The sequence below is a fragment of the Myxocyprinus asiaticus genome, chromosome 26 (genome assembly GCF_019703515.2).
Source record: "Myxocyprinus asiaticus isolate MX2 ecotype Aquarium Trade chromosome 26, UBuf_Myxa_2, whole genome shotgun sequence".
In the NCBI taxonomy this organism is placed as follows: Eukaryota; Metazoa; Chordata; class Actinopteri; order Cypriniformes; family Catostomidae; genus Myxocyprinus; species Myxocyprinus asiaticus.
In genome coordinates, this window is record NC_059369.1 from 25,681,483 (window position 1) to 25,701,106 (window position 19,624).

Sequence of the window (19,624 nt, forward strand, 5' to 3'; positions counted from 1 at the left end):
TTTAGGTTGGTTTAAGCTGTTTTTGTTTGTTTTTCCAGCAGGATTGGTTATTGGTGGAGGAGCTGACATAGCTTTATATGAGAAAACAAACTGAGAGCAAGTTTTCTGATTTTGCGTCCTTCTCTCATGCATCTCTTGTGAACAATCAGGCAATGTCGTTCTCCGATCAGCACAATTTCCCACTTTTATTAATGATCGTAACACAAAACAAATACACATCCAACACCCTCAGTACTGGTGAGTGACAGCTGCGGCTGTCCACCACTCCCCTGAGCCAAGCCCTGTCACATACACGCATGCCCAGAATGTCAGCGTCCATCTGGGATCCTACCCTTCAAACTTCTGTCGCCTAGCTCCCTTCCGGCAGAAAGACCCAGGGACGTGAGTGTGAAGTCAGGCCTCACAGGGGCAAGAAGAAAGCCATCCAAAGCCAGCTGGTCTGGCTTTGAGGAAAGCAAGAGAGATAGAAAAGCAAAGAGGAAGAGAGAGGACGTGTGTGAGAGATAGAAAGAACAGGAAAGTAATAAAAGGACAATTAAGAAAGTAACAGTTCCACACCTGAGAGAGATACTTGAGGAAGGCCTCAGCAGCAGGTTCTGTGAAGGTGATCGTACAGCTCAAGAAACAGGTGAGATACACAGCCATTTACAAAGTGGGAGGGGCAAGAGGGCACTTGTATATAAAATATTAACATCATAGCATGACCTGACTGCTTGTGGATGGTAAAAGTAATGGACTATTGCAAATGGAAAAATCATAGCAGAACATAAAATTGGATGTTAAGAAAAGTTTTCTGATAAAAAAAAAAAAGAAAAAGAAAAAAAAAAAAGCTTTTGACTTCTTTTGGTGGAGTATTTCAGTATACAAAAATATTTCTGTGCCATTTGTCTACTATGATATTAAATTCAAGTCTATTAGAGCTCTGATATCTGATGACAATACAATCACGGATTAATTCTACATTTCATAAAAACAAGTACAATCTACTTACTGGGCAAGTTTTCAGTTACAGCTGATTAAATACTAAATTGGTTGGGAGAAGAATAAAATGTTTTCTCATTCTAGCTAATCTCTAGACCACAGGTGGCTGGGCATGCAGTGTGGTTTGTTAGGGTTCTGGTGCCAATGGGTGTTTGCACAGTGGGTCCACAGTGGGTCCACAGTATGTGCCTAGCCCTGATAGGACTATTTTTATATACAGCTCCAGCTTTACAAAGCTTCAAATAGAATCTGAAAAAATGTGAAGTCACAGAGGGCACATAATTTCATCCATATCCATAGCAATTTTCCAGGGATTAGTTACTAAATTGTGATAGAACAGATTTGTAACTGTTCTACGGTATCTTCTTTTAGCTTATTTTAGATGTTGTAAATTGGCACGAGTGAATTTCTTAAACATGAGAAATAGATCATAAACATATTTTACTTAGATATATGAGCTAGATGTTGAAATTGACATGCCGTTGTTTTTTGATCATGCTGATGTAGCTAAATGCAATATAAGGTTTACCTTTTTATCACTTTGACCCTGGAAAGCATGTAACTTCACACCCCTAAAATGTGTATGTGTGTCAAAAAAAGCTCCTGGTGAAATCTATATGCTTATTCTTTACAAAACTACTTTATAATTTTATTTTTTCAAGGGAAATTAACTGTGATGATAATTTTATTGATACTTTCAAATTAATGGTTGATATATCCTTTATTCAGTTCTGAAGAGATTCATACACTTTAAAATAGAGTAGGAGTTTTGAGTGACAGTGAAAGAAGGCCTGTAAACAAACAGAAATATGGGCCATTTCCATGTTTCATGGTAAAATATGAAATGTCACAACAGCTCTACCCACACAAACACATACATACAGTATTAGTACAATGGACTAGGGTAAAATAGGATAATATTTGTCAAATGTCAACCTAATGTGCCCTAAATTGTTGTATGATACTGTTTTTCTATATTTATCTATGCAGCTATATTTGTTGTTCAGAGTGGTGAGGTGTACTAATGAAAGAAAAGCTGCAGGTTGAAACACTCTAAGAAGTGGTTTTAGGAGCTATTACCGTTGTGCTTTTGACGTGAACTAGGCACCTAACTTCAGATTGCTCCATGTGGACTGTCCCTGTAATAGTTATAATATCATGCACTTTTGATAAAAGCATCAACTGAATAACAACTTTGTACTTGCATGAACGTGAACATGGTATTTACCATAAATATAATTCAATAAAAAAATGGAAACTGAAAACAATCAATGTATTACAAGTGTTTTACCAGTGTTGAATGCATTGAATACCACAGAGTCATATATGATGCAAACTCTCATATAATAATAATAATAATAATTATTTATTATTATTATTATTATTATTATTATTATATACTAGAGTGGCAGATTAAAAGACCCCTTCATGTAAAAATTATGTCAACCTATATGTACTCTATTTTGGTGAATGACACTATATTTCTGTGCTTCTATATTTAGCTATATTTGTTTTTCAGAGTGGTGAGAGAAGTTGCAGATTAAAACATACTAAAAAGTGGTTTAGGAGCTATTAATTGTGCTTTTGCCGTAAACTAGACCTCTAACCTAGTTTAGGCACCATGTGGACTGTCCCTGTAATGGGTACACTACCGGTCAAAAGTTCTGAAACACTCAATCTTTATTATAATTTTTTTTAACATTTTAGAATAATAGTAAAGTCATCAAAACTATGGAATAACATAAATGGAACTATGGGAATGATGTTATGACTAAACATAATCCAAAATAAATCAAAACTGTGTTATATTTTAGCATCTTCAAAGTAGTCACCCTTTGCCTAGAATTTGCAGACATGTACTCTTGACATTTTCTCAACCAGCTTCTTGAGGTATCACCCTGGGATGCTTTTTAAACAGTATTGAAGGAGTTCCCATCTATGTTGGGCACTTATTGGCTGCTTTTCTTTATTATTTGGTCCAAGTCATCAATTTCAAAAACTTCTTTTTTTATTTATTTTTTATTACATTTTAGTTTTATAATGAAATAAATTAATATGGTGGCACAATTATATTTTTGTCTACAAAACTAATTTCAAACATTTAAGCATACACCTTCAGTTCAAAAGATGTTTAAGATCATGAGAAACATTTCAGTCAAGTGACTTTTGACCGGTAGTGTATACTGCCATGCACAATGTCATATTGAAAAGTAACTTTAATTTTAATTTATGGCAATGAAGATATAATAATATATCTAATATATCTATGCATAGGCCAGACTGTTCCACATCCTTCACAAAAACTACTAAATATTGTTTTAGTAAATATACCATCAAACTAAGCTAACTACAGTTATTATGTTATTAGCAATGATCAGGGAGGAAAAATCAGATTTTTTTTTATTTTTATTTTTGCTGTGCAGTCAAGATCTATATAATCAAAGCATCTGAAAAAATGTGTTTGTAGCCAAATCATTTCGAACATATATAGTGTCTACTGTAGGCTGACAATTTTAAATAAATATTTAGCCTGTTGTGACCATCCATCATTCATGTTGTATAGTAAAGAGTTGCTTGAAATACCTAAAATCACATTTGTGTCAAGTCAAATCAAGTCACTTTTATTTGTATAGCGCCTTTCACAACACACATAGTTTCAAAGCAGCTTTACAGAAAATCATGCATTAACAGAAAATGAAACTGTAATATCTATAATGTCTTAGAGTCATCACTGTGTAGCTTGATATAATACGATTGTGAATTGTGTTTAAAAACAAGTAATTAATAATAATTGTATTTAGAACCCCAGTGAGCAAGCCGAAGAAGACTGTGGCAAGGAACACAAAACTCCATAAGATGTTGGTTAATGGAGAAAAATAACCTTGGGAGAAACCAGGCTCACTGTGGAGGCCAGTTCCCCTCTGGCTAACATCATGAATATAATGCCAATATTACTTATGTATAGTGCAAGAAATGGTTTAAAATTATTAAATTAAGTAAGTGTTAAGGGTCAGTGTTTAAACAAAGATTTTGTATGAACTGTAAGATTAATGACTAATGTCTTTGAAGTCCATCCTGGATTAACTGCAGAAGTTCACATAGATGCAATTGTCCTTGTTAGTTGGTTTATGAGGGCTTTTGTTGGCAATTAATTGATAGTCTATGTATTCCATTTCAAGAGTGTAGTCCATCATTAGACCAAGGTGATGCAGGCAGAGATCAGTTAGGTGCATCGCAGTTAAACCTAGCCGGTGATTTCGGATAAGAGTCCCGACGTTGAGACAGGGAAACAAATAAACTAATATTAGCATAGATGCCATTCAATTTATATTGGCATAGAGTTATAGATCGCGATCAATGTTTCTGGTTTCTGGTTCCGGCAGACCTAACTAAAGCAGCCTAATTGTGAGTTGAAGGATAAATTAGGTGTATGCCTGGCTAAATAGATGAGTTTTTAGTCTAGACTTAAACTGAGTGAGTGTGTCTGCATCTCGAACAGTGTTAGGGAGACCATTCCATAGTTTAGGAGCTAAATATGAAAAGGATCAACTTACTTTTGTGGATTTTGATATTCTAGGAACTATTAACAGTGATGAACGTGATGGAATATAGCGTGATAGAAGGTCACTTAGGTACTGCGAAGCTAGACCATTCAAAGGTTTGTACGTAGTTAACAGACGTACACACGTCCAGTTGCAATTACATGTTGACAGTGAAAGGTGCATTTTCCGGTCAGTCCCAGTAATCAACTGGGGCCGGTTGCACCAGCTGTGCGTAAGTTAAAACTTAGCCTAGCTGTGGCGTAAATGGCCACTAAGTCACAATTTATGCACTACTAAATATTTGAGCGTTGCACCATTAAACTTAGGTAGGACGTAACACTACATATAAACTAAATATTTACGGAAGCCTCCGACCAGGAGAACCGAATGGAATAAAAAAGCAGACTGATATTTTATGACATCAATGAGCTCATGTTTTGCGTGACAGGCATCAATCATTTCGACATACAGTATGATTTTGACATTTACACTCGTTTACATTTAGGAGAGAGAGAAATAAACGTACTTTAAGCGACTCTTCAGCATGAAACTGATCAAACGGTGCAGTTTTCAGGATGCGTCGCCCGGTGTCAAGTTTCAACACATTCAAAATATATATAGGATATTAAAATGAATAAATGTCTATTTTTCCAGCCTGTTGCATTCGTATTTATTTATCACCCCTTATTTATTTAAGATACAGTTCCTATATATTGTTATTTACACAGGGCAAATATATATATCAAATCTACTTTTATTACGTATCGTATTTTAATGGGGATATAATTTATTACAGCTGACAGTTACGTGAGCAGACATGGTTTGAACATCAACCGTAACTAGATAAAATTCAAATTCACGGCTTTTTAATACTTCTGTGAATAAATATGAAGGCTGCTTATTGGATAAATACAGGTAAACGTCATATTATTCGATTACGCATCACTTTACGGAGAGCTTACGACCTACTAGTTAAGTCTTGCATTAAGAACAGGTGGTGCAACCAAAATAAGCACTGACTAACTAGTAGTTACTAAGCCCTTAGTGTAAACTTTACGTCCTAACTTACACTATATTGCCAAAAGTATTCGCTCATCTGCCTTTAGACGCATATGAACTTGAGTGACATCCCATTCTTAATCCATAGGGTTTAATATGACATCAGCCCACCCTTTGCAGCTATAACAGCTTCAACTCTTCTGGGAAGGCTTTCCACAAGGTTTAGGAGTGTGTTTATGGGAATTTTTGACCATTCTTCCAGAAGTGCATTTGTGAGGTCAGACACTGATGTTGGACGAGAAGACCTGGCTCGCAGTCTTCGCTCTAATTCATCCCAAAGGTGCTCTATCGGGTTGAGGTCAGGACTCTGTGCAGGCCAGTCAAGTTCTTCCACACCAAACTCGTTCATCCATGTCTTTATGGACCTTGCTTTGTGCACTGGTGCGCAGTCATGTTGGAACAGGAAGGGGCCATCCCCAAACTGTTCCCACAAAGTTGGGAGCATGGAATTGTCCAAAATCTCTTGGTATGCTTAAGCATTCAGAGTTCCTTTCACTGGAACTAAGGGGCCAAGCCCAGCTCCTGAAAAACAACCCCACACCATAATCCCCCCTCCACCAAACTTCACAGTTGGCACAACGCAGTCAGACAAGTACCGTTCTCCTGGCAACCGCCAAACCCAGACTCATCCATCAGATTGCCAGATGGAGAAGCGTGATTCATCACTCCAGAGAACGCGTCTCCACTGCTCTAGAGTCCAGTGGCGGCGTGCTTTACACCACTGCATCCGACGCTTTGCATTGCACTTGGTGATGTATGGCTTGGCTGCAGCTGCTTGGCCATGGAAACCCATTCCATGAAGCTCTCTACGCACTGTTCTTGAGCTAATCTGAAGGCCACATGAACTTTGGAGGTCTGTAGCGATTGACTCTGCAGAAAGTTGGCGACCTCTGCGCACTATGCGCCTCAGCATCCGCTGACCCCGCTCTGTCATTTTACATGGCCTACCACTTCGTGGCTGAGTTGCTGTCATTCCCAATCGCTTCCACTTTGTTATAATACCACTGACAGTTGACTGTGGAATATTTAGTAGCGAGGAAATTTCACGACTGGACTTGTTGCACAGGGGGCATCCTATCACAGTACCACGCTGGAATTCACTGAGCTCCTGAGAGCGGCCCATTCTTTCACAAATGTTTGTAGAAGCAGTCTGCATGCCTAGGTGCTTCATTTTATACACCTGTGGCCATGGAAGTGATTGGAACACCTGAATTCAATTATTTGGATGGGTGAGCGAATACTTTAGGCAATATAGTGTACGTGAGAACTTACGCACAGCTGGTGCAGCCCTACCCTAGAGAATACTCTGTACCATTACACCAATTTAGATGTTAAATTGTACTTCTGAACTGTGCTGCCGATCTTTCAGAAAGTTGTTATAATGGTCAGAGCTGTGGTGCAGATTGTAGCACATGTATTTGTGATATTTAAGAGCTGATAGCTCACAGAAACATTGGTATGAGTCTGACCTGTGTTATAATCCCTCACTTTTCCTGTCTGTCTCTTGACAGTTCTATTAGTAAAGGCTGAACGTTCATAAATAAAGTCACAATGTAGTTTAGAATAAAAATAGGCCTAATAAAAACACATTTCCAAAGTATTTTTTTAAATTTTTATAAATGTAAATAAAAAATGTATAAAGCACCACAAACGAGTTCCCATTTGTCTTTCTTTGATTTTGCCATGCATTGAAATCGGTGAAATGTTGTCATTCCTTTGATATCCTGCTTATCCCATTTCCAATGAATACAAAAGTGGCAAGACAATTTCCATTTAATTCCCGGCAAAAAACAACCCACGTTCAGCACCACACCTCTTCCACAGATCCTACAACTACACGTGACACTGACACATGCAACGTAATACGCAGTTGGCCCCCTTTCTCTGATTGGTCACTGGCAAACGGCCGAGGAAACCAATTGGATCCGGAACTTGTCACTTCAATATCACCGACCCTATTGTTACTGTGGTTTTATAGAATTTACGTCAATCGTATCTAGAGGTAGTGCAAGTCCAACGACCACAATAAATATTAAAGTACTGTTAGGGACTTTACACAACAGTGACATCTTTAAGAACTTTTCGCAACAGTGCTTTAAATATCACTTCCTTGATTCGATGAAAAGCACATAGAGGTGACAATTCAGAATGATTTTGTTTCCTCGCTTTCCTCTAAGTTAAACACGGTGATGTCATGATGTGGCAGTCACGGAACCGTTTCATCTCCTTCTCTCCTCAAGAACCGCGAGCTTACTTCCCTTACACACACACACACACACACACACACACACGCACTCACTCTCTATCAAACTTATTTCTTGTTTTCCATCCCATTTAAGTCGCATTTTTGTGTGTGTGTTTTTCTTCATTTGTTTTTAAACTGGAGATGAGGCACGAGCAGAGAGGAGGAGGAGGAGGTTGAGGAGGCGGTTTAGACTCCGTCTGGTGTTCGTTAGAAAGGAGGAGGAGCTTATGCCCAGACAAGAGCCACTGCTGCCTATTCTGAGTTTGTCAGCTCAGCTCCCGAAAATAGAAGCCGTGTGTCAATGTGACTGAAAATACATTTATGTCACAGTGTATCCACGGGAGTCACTGATACACAGTATCTATATACAGCAAGGGGGACCACGAAGAAAAAAGGTGAGTAGCAAAAATAGCAGCAATGTTACACAGTAGAGAGCGAGAGAGGGAGAAAGCGCAAGAGGGAGTCGTGGAGTGATAGGCGACTGGAGAAGCGCAAATTAAAAGCGTTACAGTTCATGGAAAAGCTGAAGATGTTTGCCATATGTGTGTCTCAATAGCCGGCAACATAGATGGAAGTGTTTGGTGTTGAGTCACGAGCTTCAGAGAGGAGGACAACAGTATTTTTCGTGCTCGCGAGGAGCTCGAGCGTGGTTTTGGGTTCAGTCCACTTTGACACTTGGCAAATGTTGAGCTGTAGTCTCGTACTGCATGTGTCGATGAAGTTGGTCGTTATTCAGTCCTTTCAGGGCGGTGTTGAATATTTATTTAGGGGCGTTTGAAAATGACTGATATAGTGAACTGATATAGTGAAGTTTTAAAGTAAGAATGTGTGGCTACTGAAGTTTCCTAACTGTTCAGTTTTTGCTTCTGAATATAGAGGCAGTTGAAGAGGACCACCTGTCCCCCTTCAGAGAACTTAAGTTCTCGCGTTTGGTCATTTGAAGTTCTGAGCCCGACGTGTGCTGTCTGCGTGACATAACATTTCTGGACACGAGTGACTTAAGACGCTGGTTAAAGTTGCACTATATTTATTCTACTAGCTGCCTTTTTCTGGACGGAACAGTTGTTTAAAGTTGCACAGGCGCCTGGATATAATCATTTATCACAATTTTGACTATTTAGTCGATATAATTTGGAATTAGAAAAGGTTGAGGTTTTCAGACTTATTATTACACGGTCATTAATCAGGGTTAAAAAGTAGGAAATTTTCCTCTACAGCCCACCAAATCACGTCCGACCTCTCATGTTATTTATTTAGCCTTTTGCTGTCGCACTGTTACATACGACTAACATAGGGAAAGTTATTGGCATTTCATTATGCCTAACTTTGAGAATGGTGACTTCGAAAAATCAGGTGAAAGTCTTTCCAAAGATCTAGTTGGTGCTGTTCTCTTATGGAGCTTTGGAGTGTTGACACCAGTAACAGTATATGGTTGTGTGACAATAAAAGTGATTTGATTTTGGTAAAGCGTCCGCGTGCTTTATTGCAATCCCTCATGCTATTAAATGGAAACAGTTTGACACAAGTGTAAATTGATGTCATCAATTACTCTGTAATAAGATTTCCATTTCACTTTTGATTTAATGTTATTCGTGATGTCATGCTGTCTTTTTGACAAGATAGTGAGATGTCTCGCTATTGTGTGGTACATAGTTGTGAAGGTGATGAGTCAATACTGCAATGGAGTTATTCAATTAAATATATATTGTTCCTGTCTTTAGAAAATATAAAATGTTATGCCATACAGTCTCACTTTATGCTATATAAATACTGATACATTTGGATGAATAATTTGGTATTTGTCTTTTTTAGAAATGCTAGTTTTAAACAGATATTATTTGAAACTATTTTAATAATCATATGTACTTTGCTTATGGCCTGTGCAGAAAAATGCAAGATCAGGTTAGCTTGTGCTTTAGAATAATACCTTGCAACAAGTGTTTTATTGTAAATTAATACACTGTACATTTTTTGCTGTTGTGCTATGTGTCCTCTCAGAGCAGAGCAGCTGACTTTGAAATACCCAGTAGGGAACAGCCTAATCGTACACCGGCAATTAGTGGAGTACTTGTGCTTGTAAGATTACACATGTCTGTGTAAATGGCCCTGTATCCCGCCATTTAGTTATCAGTATAATATGCCTTAGACTCGCCATGGCGACTCTCCTTAAAGCTGACATGTCATTTTGACCTTCCCAAAATGTGTCAGTTTTAAATATTTCACATTGATAAAGATAAATAAAAAGTATGCCATGTTGTCTTCACCTGTTGTCAAAGGCTGAATAAGGGCAGTGCTTGTGTCTGACAAGCTTTAGTAATTTCAAGCCACATGAAGCAGGCAATCAGGTCATAGAACATCATCATGAAAATGACCTCAGGAAGAATGTTTGTCTGTCCCACTGATTGTTTGAATTTTACAACCAATGGTCAGGGGTTCAGCACACATTAGTTACATTGATTGGTTCAATATTTCAAGCTGCTCTGAGAGATGGTGTAATAGACAATTAAGTTTTTTGTTTTGTTCCAAAATGGAAAAAAAGGGACAAAAACAACAGTTTTTATGCAGAAGTGCTGATTATTTGGGCTGGAGCAGATGTATTCGACCCAATAGCTTCCTATTGATACTCTGGACAATGAATTAGTCAGCGAAGGAATTCTTTTAACATTCTGAATGTTGCTGATCAAATCCAACAAAGTATGACACTTTTGAAATAGCGTCTTGTTGTGTTCTGTTAATAAAACATATTTTTAATAAAGCATCAAAACAGACTTTATATGATGTATCATTTCTTTATCACAAGGCATTATGCTGCATTGTTAGTTTTAGACAAGTAAATACACAGGGTGATTTATGAGTGCAACAATGCCATTTCTAGTGCAGGCATCCTGGTATAAGTTTAAAGGGGAGCCTGTGTATTGAGCATCTATTTCTGATCCTTTCACATTTTTTTGTTCCTTACGTAGATTGTATTCACATCTCTCTTATTTGGCCCCAGTCTCTGCTAATTCAGTTGAATAAAGTCCCCTGATTTTTCTATTAGGGGAATCTAATAGGATTTCCAGGTTGGACCTCAACAGCACTGGGCCATAATTGCCATTTCCACTATCATGTGAAAGCTTGTGTCTTGCAGCTTAAGTAGTGATATCTAAGAGCAAATAGGTTATATAAGCCTACTTAGGCTAGCATCTTTGTATTACTCCCCTATGCAGTCTTATCAAATATTAGACTGTAGTTTATTGGGTTTATCATGTGATTTATAGCATGTGCTATACAGTGCACTTGCACCTCACTGTCAGTATGCTTCCTCCCATGGGCATCTGTCCATGCCTGTGCCGTTCTCATAAAATAAAGTCAGCTGTGGAGAAGTGGAGCTCCAGAGGTGGTGATTGGTGTTGTGCAGGGTGGGGATTAGAGCGTCTCCCACTGTGCTGTTCATAGCACTCCAATCTCACAGCCTGCTCTCAGCTCCTTCCAGGAGAGAGTGAATAGAGAGAGTCTGGAGTGTGTGGGCGAGTCTGTTCTGCAATTAACGCTGGTTGTCAGAAAGAGAAGGCTGGCGTTTACACCATGCTTCTGAATCATTGAGCGAAACACTTTTCCTCCCCTCCCTTCCCCCTCTTACAGGGCATTTTACCCAAGGAGGAGAAAGCACCAGGAAGCTCCAAGTAGAGAGAAGCATTGAAAGCAAAAGAAGAAAGAACAAAACTAAGACTTGATCAGGATATTGTGGGTCAAAGACTGAGGATTTGTTAGGTAAGCCCATCTCTTCTTCTCTTCCCAATATTGCATACTGTTGTTTAAAAATCAGTAGAGACAGGCTCACATTCTTGTATTAAGAAAGGAATAGGAATTATATGGCAGAACTCTGACAAGTTGTTTTCATATTCCAAATAGGAGTTACACTGGCCATATGCAAGTTTTCAGTTTGAAATAACAGTCCTCGTGTTAGCTGAATTTAAAGTGAAACACCCTGTTCTTAAGTGTCTTATTTGAGTCAGCTGCAGCTGGCAAAGGATGCATCGTTCAGTCACAAAGTTAGCCAAAAATGTTATTTAACAAGTGGAGGGTGGACTTTTTCAAAACAAGAGTATGTAATTTTGGTCTCTGTAGTGTCATGAAATGAATTTTATTCATTCATTAATAATCATGGCCAATAATGTGATGTTGTCTATTATTTATGCATCTACACTGTGGAAGTCTGTAAAAGTTTCAGTGAACAAATTGCTATTTGGTAGATAATGTTACAGGGTTAATTGGGCTTAAGGTTTCTTAAGGGATCTTAAGTGCAGTGTTTGGCTTTGGATTTGCTTTCATCCATTAGCAATACAAACCAAAACAAGCAAACAAAAATACCACTCAGCCCATCATTTACAAACTTCCTTTAATGAAACATTTGTGCAATCCTTACTGGAAACAAGCCATTGTCAAGGGATGTAATTAACTCCACATTTGACGCGTCATGCTCATTACTTGTACGAACGCCATCCTTGATCCAGAGTTGAGTGTGAAGGCACTTTAGCAGTTCTGTTCTAAATATTTTTCAGATCAGCCCTTAGGAATATGCCATACTTCTGCACCATGTCCATGAAATCACACTCGGTTTTCTTTTTGTTCAACGGCTCTCTTTCACGCTTGCTCAGAGCAGCATGATTCATTGTTTATTGGAACCCTATCATTGAGTTGGAGATTCCAGCATTCTCCCGTGAGACCTGGAGGCAGGATGCAGAATCTTGAGCACAGTAGATAATGTTTGAGCCATAGTTTGCTTGTGGGCACCTCAAGCCTTTTCCCCTCTTCTGGGAACATGTCTGAAGATTTTTTATTCAATAAAAGGCTTAAATGGAATGCTTTTATCACCATAAAGGGCAGAGTTATGAATATGCATTTGCATGCATATATTCAGTTGATTTAGTCTGTGCTGACTTCCCTCTCTATTATCTGTGGTTTTTGGATCAGCTCACTAACCCAACGGAATGTATGATGTCCCAGCGGGGTCATCCAGCAATCAGCCATAAGTAGCAGCTCCAAAACCAGAAACCTCTGGCTGCCTCCTGTCCCACCACCGCGCCACATTGCCACACGTTTGATTCTAAATAAGTTACCAAAGGATATGAGGGACGTGTTAGGCAAACAGAAAAACCATCATTTAAAATGTGTATCAAAATATTAGCTCCTCATTTAACCCTCACGCACACACAACTGCGCCTGTTACCAGCCATAAATAGTTTTCCATAGCTCTTGCCAAATAAAACTATCTATCAAGTTCTTAGACTCCTCAGTTTTAACTTTATTAGGTAGCTCTTTAATATGTAGCGATGATGACTTCCAAACCATTGGCCTGAGGATTAGCGTCCAGGTTGGCACAGACCACATGAAATTACTACTCACTTTCTGACAGGAGGATAAGATTTCAAAGTTAATATTTGTTAAATCTCATTTAAACACTTATATCCTGTGTTCACAGCATTCATGAATGTAAGAAAAAAAAAAAAGAGCATGCAAAAAATTATAATTGAATAAGAACATGTGAGGTACTGAAAACTTTTTTATTTGGCTAGATACACATCAGCTAAATGTATTGTTCCTCATGTATACTTGTTCCTCTTCAAATCCTTAGCTTTCTATTTGTGAATGTGCCAAAAAAACTTTATTCACTTTGTCAATAGTCTGCATTAAACTTCTGTGATTCATTAAAGTGTATTAACATTAATGTATGTCAGAAGTCTAATGCAGATAATGTAGTCTCAGAGAGCCACACTGTTTTAAATGTATATTAAAACAGCATAACAAAATAAAATAAAATAAAAATCTCATGCATTTAAAATATAGAGTGAGTTTTTATGGGAAAGAAGCCAAAGTCTCCATAGCATAAAATAACAACATCTCTTTATGATTTTCATTAGGAGGTATTGTAGTAATAATAAAATGCTCCACCACCACCACCACCACCACCACCAAAATTTGTAATTTTGAACATGATTCTTAATTAATTGTGTCATAATTTCCCTGCTATAGTGCTATTGTAACAAAATGTTGGCCAATGTAACAGCACCCATGAAAGCATTTGATGTCTGCTGTAAATGATCTACCATGTTAGTGCTGTGTGGTGGGAAGGCTGCATCTGCGTTGTCTAAAGAAACCTTTAAACTGCCCTGTCCTTGGCTGCGACCTCTGGTGGTAAGCCACCCCATATGGTCCACTCAGCACCTGTGCTGCTGAGCAGAGCGGCTTATGGATTGACAGCCTATTTCCCATCTCCTTCGCCCTTCCTGGAGACACGGTCATGTGCGAGGCCCTGGCTTCAGGTGTCCTTACCCCCTTCGCTCTATTGGCTGTGGCTGGGAACTCGGCATCACGGGTGTGAGCCTGGAGCCAGAGCAGCAGCAACAAAGCTGCTAATCCTCTTTCCCTACTGATCCTCTGCCTCCTCACCCTGCCGCCATGCCGCCCACTCAGGGTTAAGAGGGCAGCTTAGGCAAGAGTTCTATGTTACTCAACACTACACCAAAACAAAACAAAACAAAACAAAAACCTTCAAGTGCTGAGCACTAATCCGTGTAGTCCGTGGAGGGTAATTTACCGCAGATTATCTTGTTTTGTGGGTCAGCAAATAGCCTTAACGTGAGCTTCATTATGAACTTGATGAGTTCAAGTTTATCTTGAAGTACCACTGTGTTCAGGATTTTGTCTTTTATCTCTTGCGCTTATCATCAGAGTGAAAATTAACAATTCTTTTAAATGCTACTGAATGTATAATGTTCTATTTGACTTTTGTAAGTTTTGATGGGAAATGTTTTGCACACTTTTATCTAATAAAAGAAGTTATTTTCTTTAAAGGAATAGTTCACACAAAAATTTAAATGCTGTCATCATTTACTCACCCTCATGTTGTTCCAAACCTGTATGACTTTCTTACATGGAACATAAAAGGAGATGATTAACACTTTACAATAAGGTTGTATTTGTTTATATTAGTTAACGCAAAATATAAATTAAATGGAAAAAATAATTTTACCACATTTATTAATATTGGTTAATATAATATTAACATGTACTAATACATTTTATTAAATTAATGGTTGTATATGTTGACATTAGTTCATGCATTATGAACTAACATGAACTGACAATGAACATTTGTATTTTCATAAATTAACTGATTAAAAAATAGATTATTAGGATTTTAAATGCTGTAAAAAATATTGTTCATCATTCATTGTAAATACATGATACCTGATGCACCTAGTAATGTTAATAAATACAACCTTATTGTAAAGTGTTACCAGAAAATGTTAGGCAGTATGTAAGTCACCATTCACTTTTTATTGCATATTTGTTTCCATACAATAAAAGTGAACAGACATTCTGTCTTTTAATGTTGAAATTAAATTAGAGTGAGCACATGATGACATAATTTTCTTTTTTGGCTGTACTAAACCCTACAAGAAAACTTTCCTCCGGCATCCTGGCCAGATAGTTACTCTGAAATACGATAACGTGAGACAGAGCACATAGGAAAGAACAACTTTAAAGTCTGTGAAACTCTTCTCTCAGACCCCCATACAATGTCATGTGACATCAGCGAGTGTGGCTTCTGAGGTGGGCTTGTGAGAACGTGTGGTGGAGGCAGGCATGGCTGATAGCTGATGGCTTGGAGGAGTGACGCAGTCTGCACCTGTGTTCCGCCGACCCCCCCACAGTCTCTAATTACCTCTGCTCTGTGGGCATTGATATGTTTGCTTCGAACCACAGCCGCGTGTTGCTCTGCATGCTCAGGGTATCAGCATTGAATGCTATCATGGACACACCTTTGATTATAACGTTGTGCTTGTATTGTTTTAAAGCTTGCAGCCCTTCTAGCTTGTTGTTTTTCCCTTGTATCATAGTGGGTGGGTTTTGAATATGATGTTGTTTTCATGCCATATTATTACTTTGTATCATCGCTGTGTTTGTAGTCTTAAGGAATTGTTATACAGTAAGCGTAATGGCACATCATCTGTCATGCGTGACATTGCTTTAATCCTACATTATTTGTAATGATTTCACCTTTAAGACTCGCACTTCTTTTAATACAACCATTTGTTCTATCACTATTACTAGTTCTACTTCCTTCGCAACATATCATGGGAAAACATAAACAAACAAACAAACAAATGGAACAAACCAAAAATTACCATACAATTTGTTTTGCAGTTGCACAGTGGACCACAGTGAGATTTTATCAGTTGTCGGTGCGAGCTGGTGAGCTCTTAGATATTCCTGAATTGCAGGCTTATGTCACATTAAGCTAAAAGCATGTTTGGCACATAAATCATAATGACAAAACCATCAACTTGTCCTGGGTGTGTCACTTTTGTTTAACAAGACTTCCCCTATTGCCAGAAGCACAATTCTCTCTTTAAACTCATTGAACCTGACAGTAATAGCCTATAAGGCCAAAAGTAAAGAAACACACCTTTGAAGTAGGACTAGAATTTACTATTAAAACCCAAGTACTGTTTTTCCTTGAAACAGAATGACAATATGATAATACTAGACAGACTAATGCATACAGAAATGAACGACAAAACTTCCATGATTAATTACAAAATCACAAAGGAATGTTGCATTTTGTCACACTGTATCAGTTGATCATTTGTAAGCCAGTAATTGTGACTCTTGTCAAGTCAGAACCTGTGGCACAGTAGGAAAAGATGCAACTGTTCTCCATAAACAGGAAAAAGAAGGGCATGCATCCATGCTTTCCCCATGTTTTCAAAGATTCCCTGTTCTGAACTAGAGTTTGTGGCTGTTAAAGGTTGTACAAGATATGATACATACCTTTTGACAACGAGAATGCCATTCTAAAAATTGTTATTGGTGGACTTTTAATTATTGTTAGACTTCCCTTTAAATTTATTTAAGATTGAGGTGTTAGCACTTAGAATGGGCAGGATGGTCGATCACTCGATTACTGAAGTCGACTAATTTATCTAGATATTCTTTTTTTTTTTTAAATAAAAAACTAAATATAATAATATTCCATTCTGTTGGGCTCCATCTAGCTGCTTTTAAATGCAGTAACATGTCCCGCTTGAGCACCCCTGGGGAAATGTTGATAATCTGGTTGATAAAATGTTGATATATCCTAATTATTTTTGGGGTTCCTTAAGGCCAACTAGTCAACTAATTGTTTAAACAACAATACGACTTGTCATTTTTGAAAATATTTAGTTTTGCACATCCCTAGTTAGCGCTGACTTATTCTGATCATGAGCATCTGAGAGAAAAAAAGAGAAGCATACAGGAACCCATGCTGGTGATGAGGCCATTATATCATTGTAATGACAGGAAGATCGGTTCGGAATATGAAATGCTAAATTACTGTCTTTTGTAAAGTGTGATTCCTCTTTAACCCTGGAATACTTTCCATCTTTCCACTGTCTGCAGCATGCTGATAGCAGGATGTCCATGTAAAAAGCTCCATACTGGATGTAAATGGAGCTCTTTGTCTTAACTGTGCTGAGAGGGAAATTACCCGTACTCTTAGATCCATATTCAGCACAACACCGTTTCAATGGGGGCTTTTATTTTACCAGTGTTCAGCTGAAGAATTCAGCCATAGCTGGGCCCTCTTCCATCTAGATTTTTAATCTGTTGAACAATCTTAAGCTTCAGAGAGACATCAGCCTGTTTTCTCTTGTTAAGAGCAATTCAGTCCTGTTCTATTCAGTTACCCTAGTTATGAAAGTTGAATTCAGCACATTTCATTGCTTTGCGATGCTATGTGATGTCATTACCAATGAAAATATAATAAGCATAAATGTAGTCCCTGATCCTTCAGGTGCATTGGCTGTTGTTGTAGATTTTTTTCACTATAGGATTTTGCTCTGGTCTGAGAGTATCTAACAAAGACATAACTGAGTATCTTGGATAGTTAACTGCAGTAAATCGATGTAGCATGTACACATGTTTTATTACATTTCCCCTTGGTGTTGCACACCATTGATTTTGCACACATCACACACTGGGGCAGAGGCAGCATTTTAAGGCATCATAGGCACACTTCCGATGCAAGTACTGTTCCAAAATGTTAAGTATCTTATTTTTCCTGCCTCCTAGGATAGTCTACCTCATTCCAAATTCTCAGGTACCATCATATGTTTGGCCTGAGTAGGCTGTCCTAGAATGCTCTCTGATGAGCTCGGTAAAAAAAAAAAAAAAAATCCAAGATGGCGTATGATGCGAGAGAAATGTTTATTACAAATTTACTTACAATCCAATCAGTTTTGAAAAGTATATATATATATATATATATATATATATATATATATATATATATATATATATAAAATAGTTTAAAGTAACAGAAAACTGTAATATTGATCATTAGAGTATTGTGTCGTTCCTCTTGATTGTCCCGTTTGCTGTGCGTGTGGAGTGCTATCTGAATGATGCGAGGAGTTGCTTCCTATGTAGAGCTTTCCAAATCGCTTTCTTATTAGCCTCCATTTCAGTTAGGATGCTTCCTTAGCAGGAGACAGCGAAGCAGTTTACTGAGCTTTGGAATCTACCCATTGATCAGAGTAGTGATCACAGGTCAGCTTCTGTCTATTTATCTATTGGCTTGCCATGCCGATTCCTCGAAATCATAATAAAGCAGAGGAAGTGTGGTAAGAATGTCTTGTACGTTCGGGAACTGATATGTAGTTGACCTCTGCCATGTAAGGAGAAAGAAGTGGAAGCCAGGACAGGGAGGTATCAGTTTTACAGGCATGACATCACCCTCCCTCTGGTGCTGGCACTTTTTCAGTAAGGGAAAACATGACACCACTCCCTCAGTAAAAGTCCAAGCAATTTAAACACAGTGATGTACACTGGACAAGATGCACATGTGAATACTTTGTTTCCGTGAAGTGTTTTACAATATATTATATATACAAATACAGCATATATTGGCCTATTTGTAAATGTAATATTGGATTACTTTGTTAATTTCACTTGCATTGATGGTAATAAATTAAACATTAGTGAAGGAAAAAGTCAGAAAGGTTCTTAACTGAGGGCAAATTAAACTACCACACAAAAGCAAAACACAGTAAATACACCAAAGCTGAAACTGAGAAAAATGTTTTCAAAGTTACTTGTTTTTGTGTGGATCTTCTTTCCACTCTCCGTTTTCTTTGAATCTATGAATTGTTGATCCAAACCTGTCTGTCACTGGGACAGTGACAGCCTTAGAGACCCAATTTCAGTCAACTAAATTTTGACCGAAAGTTTAGTTATTGCATTTTGCCTTTGCACGGCAGTATACAAAACTGTACATTTATTGTACACTATATTGTGTAGTATATTCCTTTATTTTCACAATGGTATAATCGTATTTTGTTGTGTCACTATGTTCTCAATTTCTTTGGTTGTACTACACCCATACACTTACACATACATTAAAACCACCTGCCTAATATTGTGTAGGTCCCCCTCATGCCACCAAAACAGTGCCAACCTGCATCTCAGAATAGCATTCAACAAGGCGTTTCTGTTCGCAGAACTGCCGCTCACTGGATGTTTTTGGCACCATTCTGAGTAAATTCTAGAGACTGTTGTGCGTGAAAATCCCAGGAGATCTGCAGTTACAGAAATACTCAAACCCAGCCCGTCTGACACCAACAATCATCCATGCGATTATCTAATCAGCCAATCATGTGGCAGCAGTGCAGTGCATGAAATCATGCAGATACGGGTCAGGAGCTTCAGTTAATGTTCACATCAACCATCAGAATGGGGAAAAAATGATCTCAGTGATTTGGACTGTGGC

General features: G+C 38.0%; 1 protein-coding gene across 8 annotated transcripts in view; it reads left to right on the top strand.

The window, feature by feature from the left end:
- The first annotated feature begins 8,031 nt into the window (after positions 1-8,031).
- LOC127417141 (myocyte-specific enhancer factor 2A-like) overlaps positions 8,032-19,624 on the top strand; it is a 130,777-nt gene continuing 119,184 nt past the window's right edge. For 2 of the 8 annotated variants that reach the window (XM_051656858.1, XM_051656860.1), the window contains exons 1-2: positions 8,033-8,222; positions 11,452-11,580. The gene's annotated coding sequence lies outside the window, so the exon portion shown is untranslated. Of the gene's footprint in view, positions 8,223-11,451; positions 11,581-19,624 lie in introns of all 8 variants that reach the window. The other 6 variants (XM_051656861.1, XM_051656863.1, XM_051656865.1 and 3 more) reach the window with 5 other exon arrangements.